General features: G+C 35.3%; 1 protein-coding gene across 4 annotated transcripts in view; it reads right to left on the bottom strand.

The window, feature by feature from the left end:
• The window catches only part of PCDH9 (protocadherin 9), a 735,508-nt gene that overhangs the window by 450,997 nt on the left and 269,351 nt on the right, over positions 1–15,160 (bottom strand). The window lies entirely within an intron of this gene.

Below are 15,160 nucleotides of genomic sequence, written 5' to 3'. Positions count from 1 at the left end.
GTGTGGTTTCTTTGCTATAACAATAGAAACATCTGCTTTGGGACATTTTTGGCTACTGATTGCAGCATACTGTTAGTTATTTTGTCTATATGTCAGCAGAGAAAGGAGAAGTTGGATGTAGTAAAACCCATAGGTAATCAGCAATAAAAAGCAAGAACCTTTAAAATAATTAGTTTGCAGCAACATCCCAAATCTCAATGCTATCACAAACTAATCCACTCAGTTGTAAAATTATACTGGATGCTTTTTGCAAGCAAGCTTTCCCAGACAATGTAACACTCTCTAATGCTAATCTTACCATTGCTTAGGACAGAAATATGGCAAGCAAAACATTTGTCTTAATATTTCTGCTTCTAGGAAACACGGAGGAAAACCAATTAATGTTGTAACAACTTTTTTTTCAGCATTTAAGTGTTCAGTCTGAGTTCTAGGGAAGGAAATATTAGTGACATTCTTATTTCTCTTATTTCATCTAAACTCTTTATCACCTAAATGAGATCAACTTTTTGAAAATATATGTAAACTCTTTTAAAGTATTCATGGAATTTTGTATTCTGTTTTCCTTAGGTTATGTTATAAAATGACAAGTGTTGATTTTCTGTAGATTGTACATTAAAACCATAAGTGAATCCCTCAGCCTGCATTAATCACAAGTGCATACTGCTCCAGTTGTAGAAAGCCCGCATGGGGCAGGCCTGTTTCCTTTCTCTCACTCCTCCTTGTTTCACGCCTAACCTACATTCCCATTTTATAAATTTAAATTCCCGTCTTCTCTCTTCTCCATTCCAGTTGTTTACTATAGCTCGGGAGGGCTTCAATGCAAGATACCGGAGCTGTCACTTGTTCTAAATCCTCCTCCGCCTCCCTCCCTCCGCCTCCATGCTCAATTCACTCCACGAACAGCTGCATCACAGCTGTCAGGGTGAACGGCAAAGATGTCCTTTTCCGCTAAGACTGTGCCGGTGGCACACAGAGTTCCTTCGAACAGCTAATTAGCAGGAGATAGGCCACGGTGAGGTTTGGTGCTGTCCATCAAGTCTGCTGCCAATGTCAACACCATCAGCTAAGCTGTCACGTTTGGTTCCTCATTTAGGGGGACTGGCAAAGCCTCTTTTTATGGCTAGGGAAAGATGGTGGAGTAGGGGCTTTAGAGAGAAAGTGGAGTCAGTGTATGTCAGTTTTCAATAAGAAATGTCTCATACCTACTAGAGTTCTTTCTACACATATGATTTTATTTTTTTTCCACTTAGCTCTTCTACTAACAACTCAGAACTATGAGGGCAAACCAAAATGCAAAATACAAAGGTGGGATAGATTAATTATTTTGTAAAAATAAAAGTTAGCAAACACCATTGTGTTTGTGATTTGTAGTTTTATTTTCTTTTTTAAAAGCTATCCTCTAATTTTTATCTTCTCCATAAAAATATTATTTTTAATAAATAACAACCAGGAGCATTCAATTTCTTTTTTCTTTTCTTTTTTTTTTCTCTTTCCATGACAAAACTTACTATGTACATACCAAGCACTACAAGCACTTGTAGCTGAATCCAAACTCCAGTCAAAATGACAACCTTTGGTCTGCAGAATGGTTTTTGATGAGAAGATGAAAATGTAGAAGGGTATGAGAAAGAAAAGTATATCTGTAATTATGTTACCATAGAGCAAAATGTTTGGGATCGTCTGTGAGGAGCTGCCATATTTAATTTCAGTTCTTTTCAGACATCTGAACTGTCAAAGCTAAAGCATATTTATCCGTGGCTGTGACTGTGGGCATGGTAATGGGGCATCGGGAAAGCATGATTTGAGTACAGACATTATACCTAATTTTAAAACAATGCAGCTTTGCACTGTAAAATAATTAAGTCAAAAGGGAACTCAGAAAACCATCTAGTTCAGCCTTCTCAGAGCAGAAGAAAACTTCAGGGCAAAACCAGATTGCTCAGGGTTTTGTCTGGTCAAGTTTTGGAAATTTCCAAGGATGAAGATTCCCCATTGTCAGTTTTAGCTTCAGCTGAGTACAAAATGGTTCTTTAATTCTCTCAAATCACACCTGGGAAAAGACCATGCCTGTGGCATGCAGAGTTCTTTCAAAATCTCATTACCTCTAAAGGCTTTGTACTTCATAAAAGATAGGCACAGTTGTTGCACACGAGTACATAAGAAAGGTATACCTTTATCACAAACTTCTGAAGAAATCAGAAGGCTATACATTTTCAATGCAATACCTATTTAAAAAAAATAAAGTAAAAGGAAGAAAAAAAATAGAATATTAAAAGGACCAATCTCCTACTTGATTAGACCATAAAACGTGCTCCCAAAATTTTCTTATTGCAGTAGACTTTTTTTTTTTTTTTAACTGATTTCCTTCATTTGTTTCTCAAGTGAAGTTTTATTTCAGAGTAAATAAGAAAAAGAGGCAAATACCAGGTTTAGCATTAGTAGCTATGGAACTCAACTGTTGTGATGAATAAGTTTCCCATTGATTCTTTTCTGTAATTTTATTTTCATTTGATACTGTTACATGAAAAAAGAGCAACTACATTTATTTTCATTTTAAGGATTTGACCATCAAAATTAGCTATTTAAGTGCCAATATCGAATGTATGGCACAAGCATACAATTTTTAGCAGAGAAAAAGAGGACTGGGTTAAACAGTAAAATATCATAATACAACTATTAGAAAAATATATATTTAAATAAAAATATGAAGGAAGCAGTGCTATCAATTAATATGTTTTCATTTCCATACAGCTGTAATTGATCACAGACAATATTTTGTGCTGTGCTGAAAAAAAAAATGGGCAACAATATTCCCCCATCTCCAAGAAGTGTTTGGGCCTTGTTTGCGTTTTCTACCTTAATCTATCTTTCTACCTTAATCTACCTTAATCTTTTGGCTGGTGTCTTCAGTAACCCTGTTTCTGCCTTTTTTTATTTTCTCCTTAAGTTTAAATTAGAAAAAAAATGACTACTTGAATAGAAGCAATTAAGTTTTATGCTTCTTATTACAGAGAGGTAATTGGAATGTGGTTATCAACAAGCTTCACAAAGGTACAGGTATATACTTCATTTCTTAAAATTTTGAGTTACATTTCCTGTTGAAATATGGAAAAATATTTCTGTCTCTTCATCAAGATGTTACTCTTGATTTTCAATTAAACTTTTTCTAATATGTCTGTTTTAAAATACCTGTCAGACATCTGCACACAGGAATTTCACACTAGCCCCTTCTGCCAAATTAATGATTGGAAAGGATTGAAATTCACACTCATTAAAATCTCTTTCCATCAATCTTTCAAACTTTGAGAACTTTGATTTCCATCTCATTGATTTTTGGAATTCATCCCTGCAAGGAACAAGTCTTATGAGAAACACTTACCACTGCACACTGGATGCCTTGGTAAAACTACAGCTGAAGCATCAAAGACAGTGATGGGGAACCTCTGCTTGCATTGAAACACAGCCTAATGTAACTTCCAGTAGGACTTTAATTAAGATCACAGCATTTGGGAAAAAAAAAAAAAAAAAAGTAATTTACTTAATTCTGCTTTTGACACTTGAAGTTTAAAACATCTGCCTAAAATGGACAGCATCAAATTATTCTCTACTTTGTCTTCTATTTCAAAACAGTTATAAAGTGTGCCTCATTTAAAATCTTTGCCAAAATGTTACTATATGACCAGTTAAATACATTTCTCATTTTTTAATTCATTATAGTATCTAGTAAAACAAATGAAGCGAAGGTATTTCACCTCCCAGAGGAAAATTAACAATTCAAAACTATAGAAAGTAACAATTTAAAACTATTCAATGGTTGTGACCCAAGTCTTGCACTTGGGTCACAACAACCCCAAGCAGTGCTACAGGATGGGTGATGAGTAGTTAGAAAGCTGCCTAGCAGAGAAGGACCTGGGAGTATTGGTTGATAGTCGGCTGAATATGAGCCAGCAGTGTGCTCAGGTGGCCAAGAAGGCCAATAGCATCCTGGCTTGCATAAGAAGTGGTGTGGCCAGTAGGTCTAGGAAGTGATTGTCCCCCCCCCGTACTCAGCTCTGGTGAGGCTGCACCTTGAGGACTGTGTTCAGTTTTGGGCCCCTCACTACAAGAAGAACATGGAGGTGCTTGAGAGAGTCCAGAGAAGGACAATGAAGCTGGTAAGGAGTCTGGAGAACAAGTCTTCTTGTTCTTCTTGAGGAGTGACTGAGGGAGCTGGGCTTGTTCAGCCTGGAGAAGAGGAGGCTCAGGGGTGATCTTACCACATCCTATAGATACCTTAAAGGAGGCTGTAGAGAGGTGGGGGTTTGTGTCCTCCCCCCCCCCCCCCCCCCCCCCCCGCCCGTCCTTCCACGTGCCTGGTGACAGGACAAGGGGGAATGGGCTGAAGTTGCATCAGGGGAGGTTTAGGTTGGACATTAGGAAGAACTTCTTTACTGAGAGGGTTGTTAGGCATTGGAATGGGCTGCCCAGGGAAATGGTTGAATCATCATCCCTGGAGGTCTTTTAAAAGAGGTTTAGATGTAGAGCTTAGTGATATGGTTTAGTGGAGGACTTGTTAGTGTTAGGTCACAGGTTGGACTAGGTCATCTGGGAGGTCTCTTCCAACCTAGGTGACTCTGTGAGAAATAAGAAAGAGACTACTTTATTTCAGCTGTCAGTTTCTTTCAATGAAAGATAAAATAAAATTTGTTATGTCTAAATGTTCAGGAAAAAAAAACTTTTCCACATATAGCTACATAATGGAAGTCCATCAAGGTGTATTGAATATGAACACAAAATCCAATACCTGATCTAGCAGGCCCTTAAAACAAATTTTCCAACAACATAAACAAACAAATCAAAGAAGTCATAGAGAAACAACATCTTTGCCCCATTCTTCTTTTTTTTTTTTTTCTTAGTACTGATGGCCAAGCAATGGGGTAGGTCAACTCTTGGCTGGTGTGCAGTAGGACCATTCTTATGTATGCTAATTGATTAAACAAAAGAATACTGAGATTAATTAAAATCTTTTAGTTAACACAAACAAAATCACTCATTAATTCATACCTTCAATGAAAAAATGTTGTGATGGAAAGAAGTAATTAATTTACCCAATGAATATCTAAGAAGAGGCTTTAGAAACCTCCATGAGAGAGAGAGAGAGAAGGAGAGAGAATTACTTGAAAGCAGTTAGAGGGACTGGAATAGTAATTTTTCCCCCATTTTCTAACCAGTTCTAAAGTACACTCAAATTCCATTTATTCTGAGACGTAAGGCAAACTACATTAATTTTCCACCTGCTTTCACACACCATTAAGCTTCCTGAAAATAAGCATTATTCTGTAAATCTGCAAGGATTTCTATTTTTGAACACTTGTGATTCACTCAGTTACTACAGTGATGTGACCCCTAATTAAAAGTTATCTATCTAATAGATAAAGAGCAGACCACCTGACATTACAAAGAGATTTAAAACACTTCTGAAGTTCACAGGATGAATTCTGAATCATTTTGATGCTGGATTTTTAATCTTATGATCTCTACATTTGGTTTGACTTGCCTGTCTATGTCCTATTATGACAAACGTTTACATATGTGCTTAACCTTAGATTCAGCTTCCCCTCTGATTATAATGATCTGGTTTCAGTTCCTCTGAATTGTGTCTCTTGTGCCTTTCGGTAATAAAGAATTGATTTAACCACCTTCAACCGTAGAAGAAATCCTCGCTCACTGAAAGATTCTGTGTCTGTGCTGAGATGTAAAATTCTGACTTGGTCTCATGGAAAAGCACATGTAAAGAGTACAGCCACCAAGGTCCAAGCCATTAAGACAAATGAAATATGGTAAAATGTCCACCACAAGTTGGAAGTATCCTGTGTAAACCAATATAAACACAGTCATTTACTTCATTAGCAATACAGATAGGATGTTGTTTTTTGTTTGTTTGTTTTGTTTGCTTGTTTGTTTTCTTTTCTTTTCTTAGAGAAAATCCCTAAGTCTTATTTCTGAATAGCAGTTTAAGGAAACAGAATTCAAAAGGAATTCTTAACTTCAACCAGTGCTAATTAATCATCAGCAGCAGAGTCATTGTTCATCTGATTGAGATAAATAACAATTGAAGTTTACTACCATTATAAAATTCATTTTGTTAAAAGTTTTCACAAAACGAGATCAATGTAATGTTTTCTTCAGAAAGAATAAAGAAGAAAAACCTCCGTGGAAGTAATTATTTTAAAATAAAACAACAATAATAACCATTCACACTTCATTCTGAGGCCTGGTGTTTAATGTTACATACCTGACTGCAAATTAACGAGAAATCTATATGAAAAAAGGGAAAACGTTTAAACTCTAATAATAGTTGCCTAGATACCAAGCCTGCAAAAGGCAAATATCCTGTAAGAGTTCTATTTCTCAAGAAAAAAAAAAAAAAACAAAATATATATTAAATAGAAAGACTATTTAACATCTTGTTGGAAAGAAAATGAAAAAGGAAATACGTATTTTCAGTGCTCATTATTAAACAACTTTATTTTCTATTACAGGTAGAACAGATCCCCTTAGAAATCAAATTTTATCCTCTATCACTGTACAAACAGATATGTAAGAGAAGCAAACTAACTTCAATTAAAATAGAATCTCTGCGTGTACTACTATGAATTCAAAGGCAGCAACCTCAGTTTGAAGTTTCCTAAAACATCATTTAAGATACTTAAAATTTAAATATCTCTTATTCTTGAGGCACTTTTACTGATCCAAATTTTTCTTCAATAGCTCTTGTAACCAACTATACCTCACCACCTACACTTTCTTGCTACAGTATAAGCCACTCAGGGCCATCCAAAACAGAAATCTATATTTTTCTTGAAACAAGTTTAAAACTTATACTGTTTCCCCTCTGTTTCTGAGGGTATAACTACACTGCAGTTTCATGTATGACTGTAATTGGTTCCCCATATATAACCTAGATAGCATGGAGAATGACAGCAGTAGCTGAGGACATTCCAGTCTACCCAAGCTCCTAAAAGTCATGGGGTGAGAATATTTCAACCCATGATGAACATGCAACTGACACAGTTAAACTGTTATCTACTTGACCAGGCATGTCTACATTTGCTGGAATCACACCTTTGGACTGCATCATAAGATCAGAGATGGTTGGACAGTTGTTTTATTCTTCTTTCAGTGGGGGGGGTGGGGGGGGAAAGGACAGGCTTCTCTACCTCCAGTTTGTGCCCTTACTCTTGTAACTGCAGCAGTAACAGACAAGACCAATCCCCAAATTCATCTGTAGTCTAGGAGCTTCTCCTGTAGTTTAGGAGCCCAAATTAGCCCAGGGGAATCAGAGGATATATTGCAAATTTCAGCCTTGTGCTGGAATTTTACAGCTTCAAGTTTCCAGCCTTTCATGGTCAAATGTCTTTTGTGCACCAAAATGGCCACATAAAAGAAACAAACAAACAAAAATATTCTGTGGAAATACATGGTTAATAACAACAAATCCAAAAATGGTCAATGATAAACTAAGGCTAAACTACTCAATTAAATTAAAAGAAGTGCAAAACCAAGGAGGTAAATTGTTTCTGACAACAATTTTAAAGTTTGGGAAATTACCGGTAAGTGTGACCTGGTTTTATCCTTTTATCAACTACATTGATCAAGTACCAGGGGAGGGGAGGGGCAGGACAAGGGACAGGACCAGGACGAGATGAGGAGAGGGGAGAGGAGGGGAGGGGAGGCTCTGTCTTGTCTTAAATAAGTAAGTTCTGACTGAGAGTTGGAAGCACTTAAAATTCAAAGACACGTCCTAATCAAATGAGATGACAACACCAGAAAGAGATAATCACAATATTTTATGAAATGATCACTGAGTTTGATACTACTGGTATATCTGCTCATATTGGCAGGTCTTATGAAAGTCTTGCATTGCACGTGCTGATAAACTGCATACTCTAAGTAAACATTTCAAATTACTGTGTAAATGAAGAATATCTCACCCCTCCAATGACACATACTGTGAGCCAAATATGCCTGCAGTACATTGCTGATTTTGGAACACAGAGTTGATCTGGGAATGCTCAATGGTCATTTGTCAGAGTATTCTGGAAATCAGATTACTCAATAAAAACAAACAAACAAAAAAGCTATGGAAACTAATAAGTTTAGTCAGTTCTTTGAACTGCTTAACTGAAAAGCAGTATTTCTGCAGCCCTTTTTGAGGACCATTTTACCTCATTGCATTAAAATAAAAATACTTTTCACTTCTTTAGTTTTACATAACCAGTACTAACATATGAATAGTGTATGGAAAATATCGTAAATAACAATAATAATAATTAAAAAAACACATGGTTTAAAGTGGCAACAAAGGAAACAGCAACATAAAAGAGAACCCTCCAAGTGATCAAGGAGAAAGTCAGTGACACAAACATGAAGACTCCCTAGAAACATACCTCATAATGTCTTTTTACAGTCTTCTGCAAATGAGAAATTATCACTTGGGGATTGCACAGTTGTGAGAAGAATACTGTCAATTTTGCTAGGCTGAGTTGCACTGAATTTGACTGCCAAATGATAGTGAAAAACTAGTCAGTTACTTACAGCTCAAGATGATTACCAATAACAAGCTTCACTACAGAAAAAATAACATCAAGTGTTCTAAACAAAGCAAGTCACAAAAATCACTGAAAAAGTCTAAGTTATAAAGTCCTGAAAAGTTACATGGGAAAGCTGAATTTTTCATAAAAATTCATCTCCAAACTATGGATCTCCATGTAGAGTCCTGCTTAGTCCTGATTTATTTATTTTTTTAAACACTTCAACTAAATTAGTTATTTGATACTTAAGCTATACAAAATGTGACCGTACAATTCCTGACTCAATAATAAATGAGTACATAAACCCAAGAATCTTATACATTTTGTTCCTTCCTATTTCTGTTTGGCTAGGAAAGTCAAAGCCTTGATCTCAGTCCAAAGGCCCTTTTACATCAGTCATTGATCCCTATTCAGACAGTAGCAGTCTTTAAACCACAAATAAGACAAATTTCAGAAAGATGAGAGGTAATATGTTGTTGGGTCATGTCATAACAGACAGGACACAAGGCCCATCAGTTTTGATCCTACTTTGGTTCAAATTGGTGGCAGACCAAAACTCATCATGCATCAACAGAAGAGTAACTAACTCAGTGTTTGAAGAGATCAGTTAGGACTGATTGTCCTGGTTTCAGTTAGAATTAATTTTCTTCCTAGTAGCTGGTGGAATGCTGTGTTTTGGCTTAGGATGAGAAGAGTGCTGATAACACCCCGATGCTTTAATTGTTGCAGAGCAGTGCTTATACTAAGCCAAGGACATCTCAGCCTTTTGCTCTGTCCTGCCAACGAGCAGGCTGGGGGTGCAGTAAGAGCTGGGAGGGGACAGACCCAGGACAGGTGACCCAAACTAGCCAAAGGGGTATTCCATACCATCTGACGTCATACTAAACAATATATAGGGGTGGCTAGCCGGGGGGAGGGGGCCGGACTGCTCGGGGTTAGGCTGGGCATCGGTCAGCGAGTGGTGAGCATTGTGCATTGTGCATCACTTGTTTGTACATATTATTATTACTTTCCTATTATCACCATTGTATTATTATTATTATTATTGTTATTATTATTTTTGTTATTATTATTTTCTTGTCTTATTAAACTGTCTTTATCTCAACTCACGGGCTTCACTTTCCATTTCTCTCCCCCGTCCCAGAGAGGGAGGGGGGAGGGTGAGCGAACGGCTGCGTGGTGTTTAGCTGCCGGCCGGGTTAAACCACGACACTGATCAATTACTGCCCATCATTTTGTGGCAATTTGTAAACAATTCCTGTTCACAGCTAATGACTACAATGTGAACTTTGATGATGGAAAGAGAGGACACCTTCCTCATTCAGAATAAATGAGCTCTTAACACAGGCCATACTTTTTATAGGACAGTATCACGATCCCCAGTCTGCCTACAAAATTTTAAATTTTTACAAGTTTTTCAGCATTGTCTTGGGCTGGGGAAATTAGACTACTGATAAATAGGCTAAAATATTTCATAATTATAAATATATATAATAGCATAATGCTAGAAAATGGTTTATCAACTTCATCAGGTATTGCTTTGCATGGAAGGACACTGAATAGGACCCTTAAGTTCTATTTTCTTACCAGTGAACAGTACATTCTTACAGTAGTATTGTAAAATTTAAAATGTTTTCTTTTGAAATGCTGCTTCTTTTCCATCTTGTGAAAGAGACAGAATGAATTCAGAGGCCTCAACAGTACAAGCAAGTATGCTTGCCTGTTATAACAGCTGATTTTCCTGAAGAGAATGTAATTTCTCTGTAGGATCGGCTAAATTGTAACAAACTATTTCTGAAAAGTCACAATAAAACATAGGGGTTTAAAATCCCATTAGACAGTTCTGGGAACTTGTCAGATCCCACACAATTCATTCCCTCATCCAGTGACGCGTGATATTTGGCACATAATGCATTTATGCTTTTTGCTTGCAAAACGAAGACATTTTTTCCTCCTATTCTCCTGACCTTTATTCTTATTATCAAATACTTTTTCCAATTTCATTGAGTTATGTAAAACTACCCCTGTGAGTAATGTCAGAATGATTTTGTCTGTCTCTTGGAATGAGATATTTGACACAGTTTCTGCAGTAAGCCTGTGTTTCCAAACTCTACTTAAATCAGACATATTAGATTCAAAAATAATGCAAAGTCAGAAAAAAAAATACAGAGCTCTGAGTTTTTTATCTCAGAATTAGTTGTTTTATCTAATCAGAAATAGCTTAATACAAATAATAGTTTCTCTAACCAAGTTCAGAGACTTCCTTGTCAGTTCCAGAACTAAGTACTTGTGGGGAAAAAAAGTGCTCATAGAGACTCAAAGAAATGTAAAATAGTTTAAATTTGATTGTAATTTATCATCCTTGTTACCACTTTTTTTTTTTTTTTTTTTTTTTTTTTTTTTTTTTTTTTGCAGTGGTGTATCTAACTTTGAAATATCATTGTTATTTTAAGTTCACTAATTAGTTTCCTTATAAAAAAGTCATTCAATCCAGGAAGGCACTTCTTTCATTTTAATTATGTAATGACTATTTTCAGTGATTGGCAAAAGTTCTTCCAAATGCTATATTCAATCTGTATTCAATCAGGGACAATCTGTACTGCCTACATAGCATTACCTCATCTCACTAGTTTTTACAGCAGCTACATGTTATCTATTGAGATTTTAGGATGTAATTTCCTGTGAATGACAGAAGCTGATAACAGTCCAAGTCATGAAATTGAGAACTATACTCACTCACTTTTTAAAATATTGAAAATACATGCTACATCAACTGCACAAATAACTGAATATTTCTGTTTAAGAAGCACTTCAGTATTACCACCCTGCTGGAAAGCCATAGAAGTGTTAGCTCTTATTTAGTTGCTCCACCTACCATTCCTACAAGATCAACATTGTTCACAAAAGATCAATAGAACCATTATAAAATATGTTCACTATAATTAAGGAGGCAGGAGTTTTATATTTATGCTGCAGGCTACATTAAAATACCAACAGACATCAGGACAGAGTTAGCACTCTCAGCTATACCAGCTATTCCTCACTAAACCGTAGTGTGTATTTGTTTGTTTGTTTCTTTAATTTATTTGCTTCAAGTACCACCAATTTCTACTCCCTCATTAAGAACCCCATGCTCTAAATTTAAAATCCCTAAAGGGAATTTATTTCTTGATGTCTTTTGCTGAGGAAACAGAATTAAAAGAATGTGAAGTGGAGGAAATAGGTAAGGATTATACCCCAAGTTCCTTATAAAATGAAGTGGAAAATTTCTTCAAAATTAAGTACAGATGAAATATAGGGATTTCTTCTGGGGGTAGGGAGAGGATCATACAATCATTTAGGTATGTGCATAGATGTGTAAATATACACATCTGATACGCATATGTAGTTTTACACCTATGAATGATCTCACTACAAATAGCCATTTTATGCTCACAAAGCACATAACGGACTTCTTATATCTTTGTAGGACTGAAACCTTAAGATGGAAGACTGATCTCCATTTTGCTTATTCAACAACTTTTGTCAGTAACTGTCCTTTCAAAGTTCTCAAATTACGTGTTTATCAGAAGGATGTAGAAGCTTATTCACTATGCCTGATGCACACTCAGTCAAGTTTGGTTCATGTTAAATATTCTAGAAATACATCCCAACCAAGTTGATCAAGCACACTATTACTCAGACAAAAATGGAAGTATACCACAAAACACTATTAGGCCATAACAGCAAATAAAAAATAGAAATAAACATACACTGCAGATATCAAAGCATAGTAATAGGCCAAGAGACAGAAGATTTACAAAGCTGTTTCTAGCATCATATACTAGCAGTATAAGTATCTGCACATATAACGTGAATATTTCCATATTCAGAATTGGTATCAATGACTATTAAATCTGAGAAGCATTAGGTGTGCACATAAGCATTCATAAATCCTTAAGGCTCTGAGATTTTTATTAGGTGAAAGGCAAATATATATATATACATATATTTATTGCAACTATGTAGAACACGATGATGATTTGAGGAAATCATCAGAAGTTCTTCTACATAATGTTCATCTACACGTCTACACAAGACCAACAGAAATTGAAATTTCAATTTTTTTTCAGGTCTGAAGAAACATACAGTGTTTGTTGGCAGTTTCTTTTTAGTAGTAGTAGTACAGTGTTTGTTAAGTCACAGTTTTGAAAGATATTAACACTGTGCTAAAAACAGTGTTCCAAGTTTTTCTTAAAGCTGGAAAGATGGACTATAAAAGCAGACATAGGATGAAGCATAGAAGAATACCACACTTTTTCCTTACAATTAAGCCTGTCAAACTTGCATCTGTACCTGCTGCCAAAAGAACTTATTCCACCCTGCCAAATGACTGGTGTTTTTTAAACGCAATATCAGTGAGGGACATTTAAAACTAAGTCGTATATCTGTTAGGGAAAGGATCTGGAAGAATTTATCACCGAAGTGAAATGAAGTCAAACAGCCAAGTGTCAGTAAAGGTTTGCCTTTTCTTTTAAGTCTGAGACAATTCCACCAGCCGAATCACATCACAAATAAAAACATTTACTATGTCATAAAATCATGCAATGAAATATTGCACAATTTTATACAGTATGGTATATATACATATATACATATATGCATATACATATATATGCATATATACATATATACAATCTTATACAATATGGTATCGCTCCAAAAAAAAAGTCTGTTTTCCAGAGGTGGAAGCAAGTACAAGTTACAACAGGGGAAATCTAGAAACATGGGAATCTAGGGCATGAAGGGCTGGAGAGCAAAAGCTTAAAGTTGACACTTGCAATGGACATTGAAAGCAACAAAACAAAATACTACTACTACTTCTGTGACAGAAAAAGGATGAAAAAGGAAAATGTGTGACTGTAATTGATTAGGGTGGATATTTTAGTGACAGAAAGTACAGGTAACACTGAGGTACTCAATGCTTTCTTTGCCTGAGTCTTCACCAACAAGGGCTTCCAGACCTCTGGACAGTATTTAAAAAGGTCTACCAGCAGTGGACAAAGATTGAGTTAGGAATATATGTCATGACACAATTCAGTTCTTTTAACTCTGAAATAGTAAAACTGAACTGAGACATGAAGATATAAAATATTGATAATAATTTTCCACTACACTTTGTATTCTAATTAGAGACATTTAAAACCCTGGCATATGTTCAGAATTAAACACACTTAAAAGTATCAAAGAAAATGACTGTTAAATGAGATCAATTTTCAAGCATCTTATTTTAAAGTGAACAAGATGAAAAAAAGGAGAAAAAAAATAAACTAGTATTACTTTAATACTTAAATTAGAAGTGACTCAAGTTTGACAGTGTATTTGTTTCATGCTACAGCCATCATACTATGAAAATGCAAAATAAAACACTATTTCAGTTACACATTAAAAATAATCTAGCAAAGGTTTGCAAATAATATATTAAATGTACCATTACAATGGAATTGTTGGTGATTTAATTAAGAACTGAAGAACAGCACCCTTTTTGCAAGTAACCCAGCAGGTTCCTAGTAAATGATCTGTAATATACAAGCTAGACTAGTTCAGCTAAAAGCCAACAAAGCATTAAGTGTTCCAAGGAAAAGGAAATGCAGGGGAAGGGATGACTGGAGAATGGAAGCAAAACCTTGCACTTAGGAGAACAATGTTGCATGTCTAAATCCAACTGCAAAGACTATTCACATTCAATTACTATCCATCTCTCCATCTTATTATATCCAAACCAGATTCAATTTCAAGTCACTATTCACAAAGCAGAAGGAATGCAGAAACACTTTGCTATGGATCACACTTTTTGTAGATGTCATGTGCCTGTTACTAATCTCAAGTTTAAATGGTTCATGACCACTATCTTTGAATTTTATACTCACTCTGACCAAGTTACCATGGGTATACGTTTAAACAAAATTCTTATCAAAATATACTCTGAATAACAATGGGATCTGACTTGTTCTTTCTCCACATATAGTTATTGTCTTGCCAAAAAATTATTTCACAGAAGGAAAATGTAATGAAGTTTTAAATTACAATAGGATAACATGCTGGACTGGCTGTACAGATCTGCATTACAGGCCACTGCGATATCCTGACTGCACCTTAACAATATCCTTTAAATAAATTGAGACAAGAAATGTAGGCATTTGTAACTTTACAATCAGCTGAATACAAATGCCATTTTGGTGCAAAGACTGCCTTAGGAAGAATATGTCAGGCGTTTTCATTAATAGCTAAAGAAATTCATTCCATTTGCTGCCTAGTAGACTGACTCTATTGAAGAACTCAAGCGTTAGAAGCATAGTGAACATACAAATCATATTGTACAATTTTATGAGCTTTTCTTTACACTACAGAATTAACTCCTTTTACATATTTAATATGGAATATGACCTTACATCAGTGATAAAAAATAAAATAAAATATAATAATAATAATTATTATATTTTATTATTAATAATTAATAATATTTATAATTGATATTATTATTTTAAAAACATGCCTTCTGTGCAGTATATTTCAAGATAAATTTATTTCTGAAACAAGTGAAGTAC

Source organism: Anas platyrhynchos, chromosome 1 (assembly GCF_047663525.1).
Source record: "Anas platyrhynchos isolate ZD024472 breed Pekin duck chromosome 1, IASCAAS_PekinDuck_T2T, whole genome shotgun sequence".
In the NCBI taxonomy this organism is placed as follows: domain Eukaryota; kingdom Metazoa; phylum Chordata; class Aves; order Anseriformes; family Anatidae; genus Anas; species Anas platyrhynchos.
Note: the sequence above shows the minus strand (reverse complement) of the source record. Positions and strands in the feature narration are given on the sequence as shown.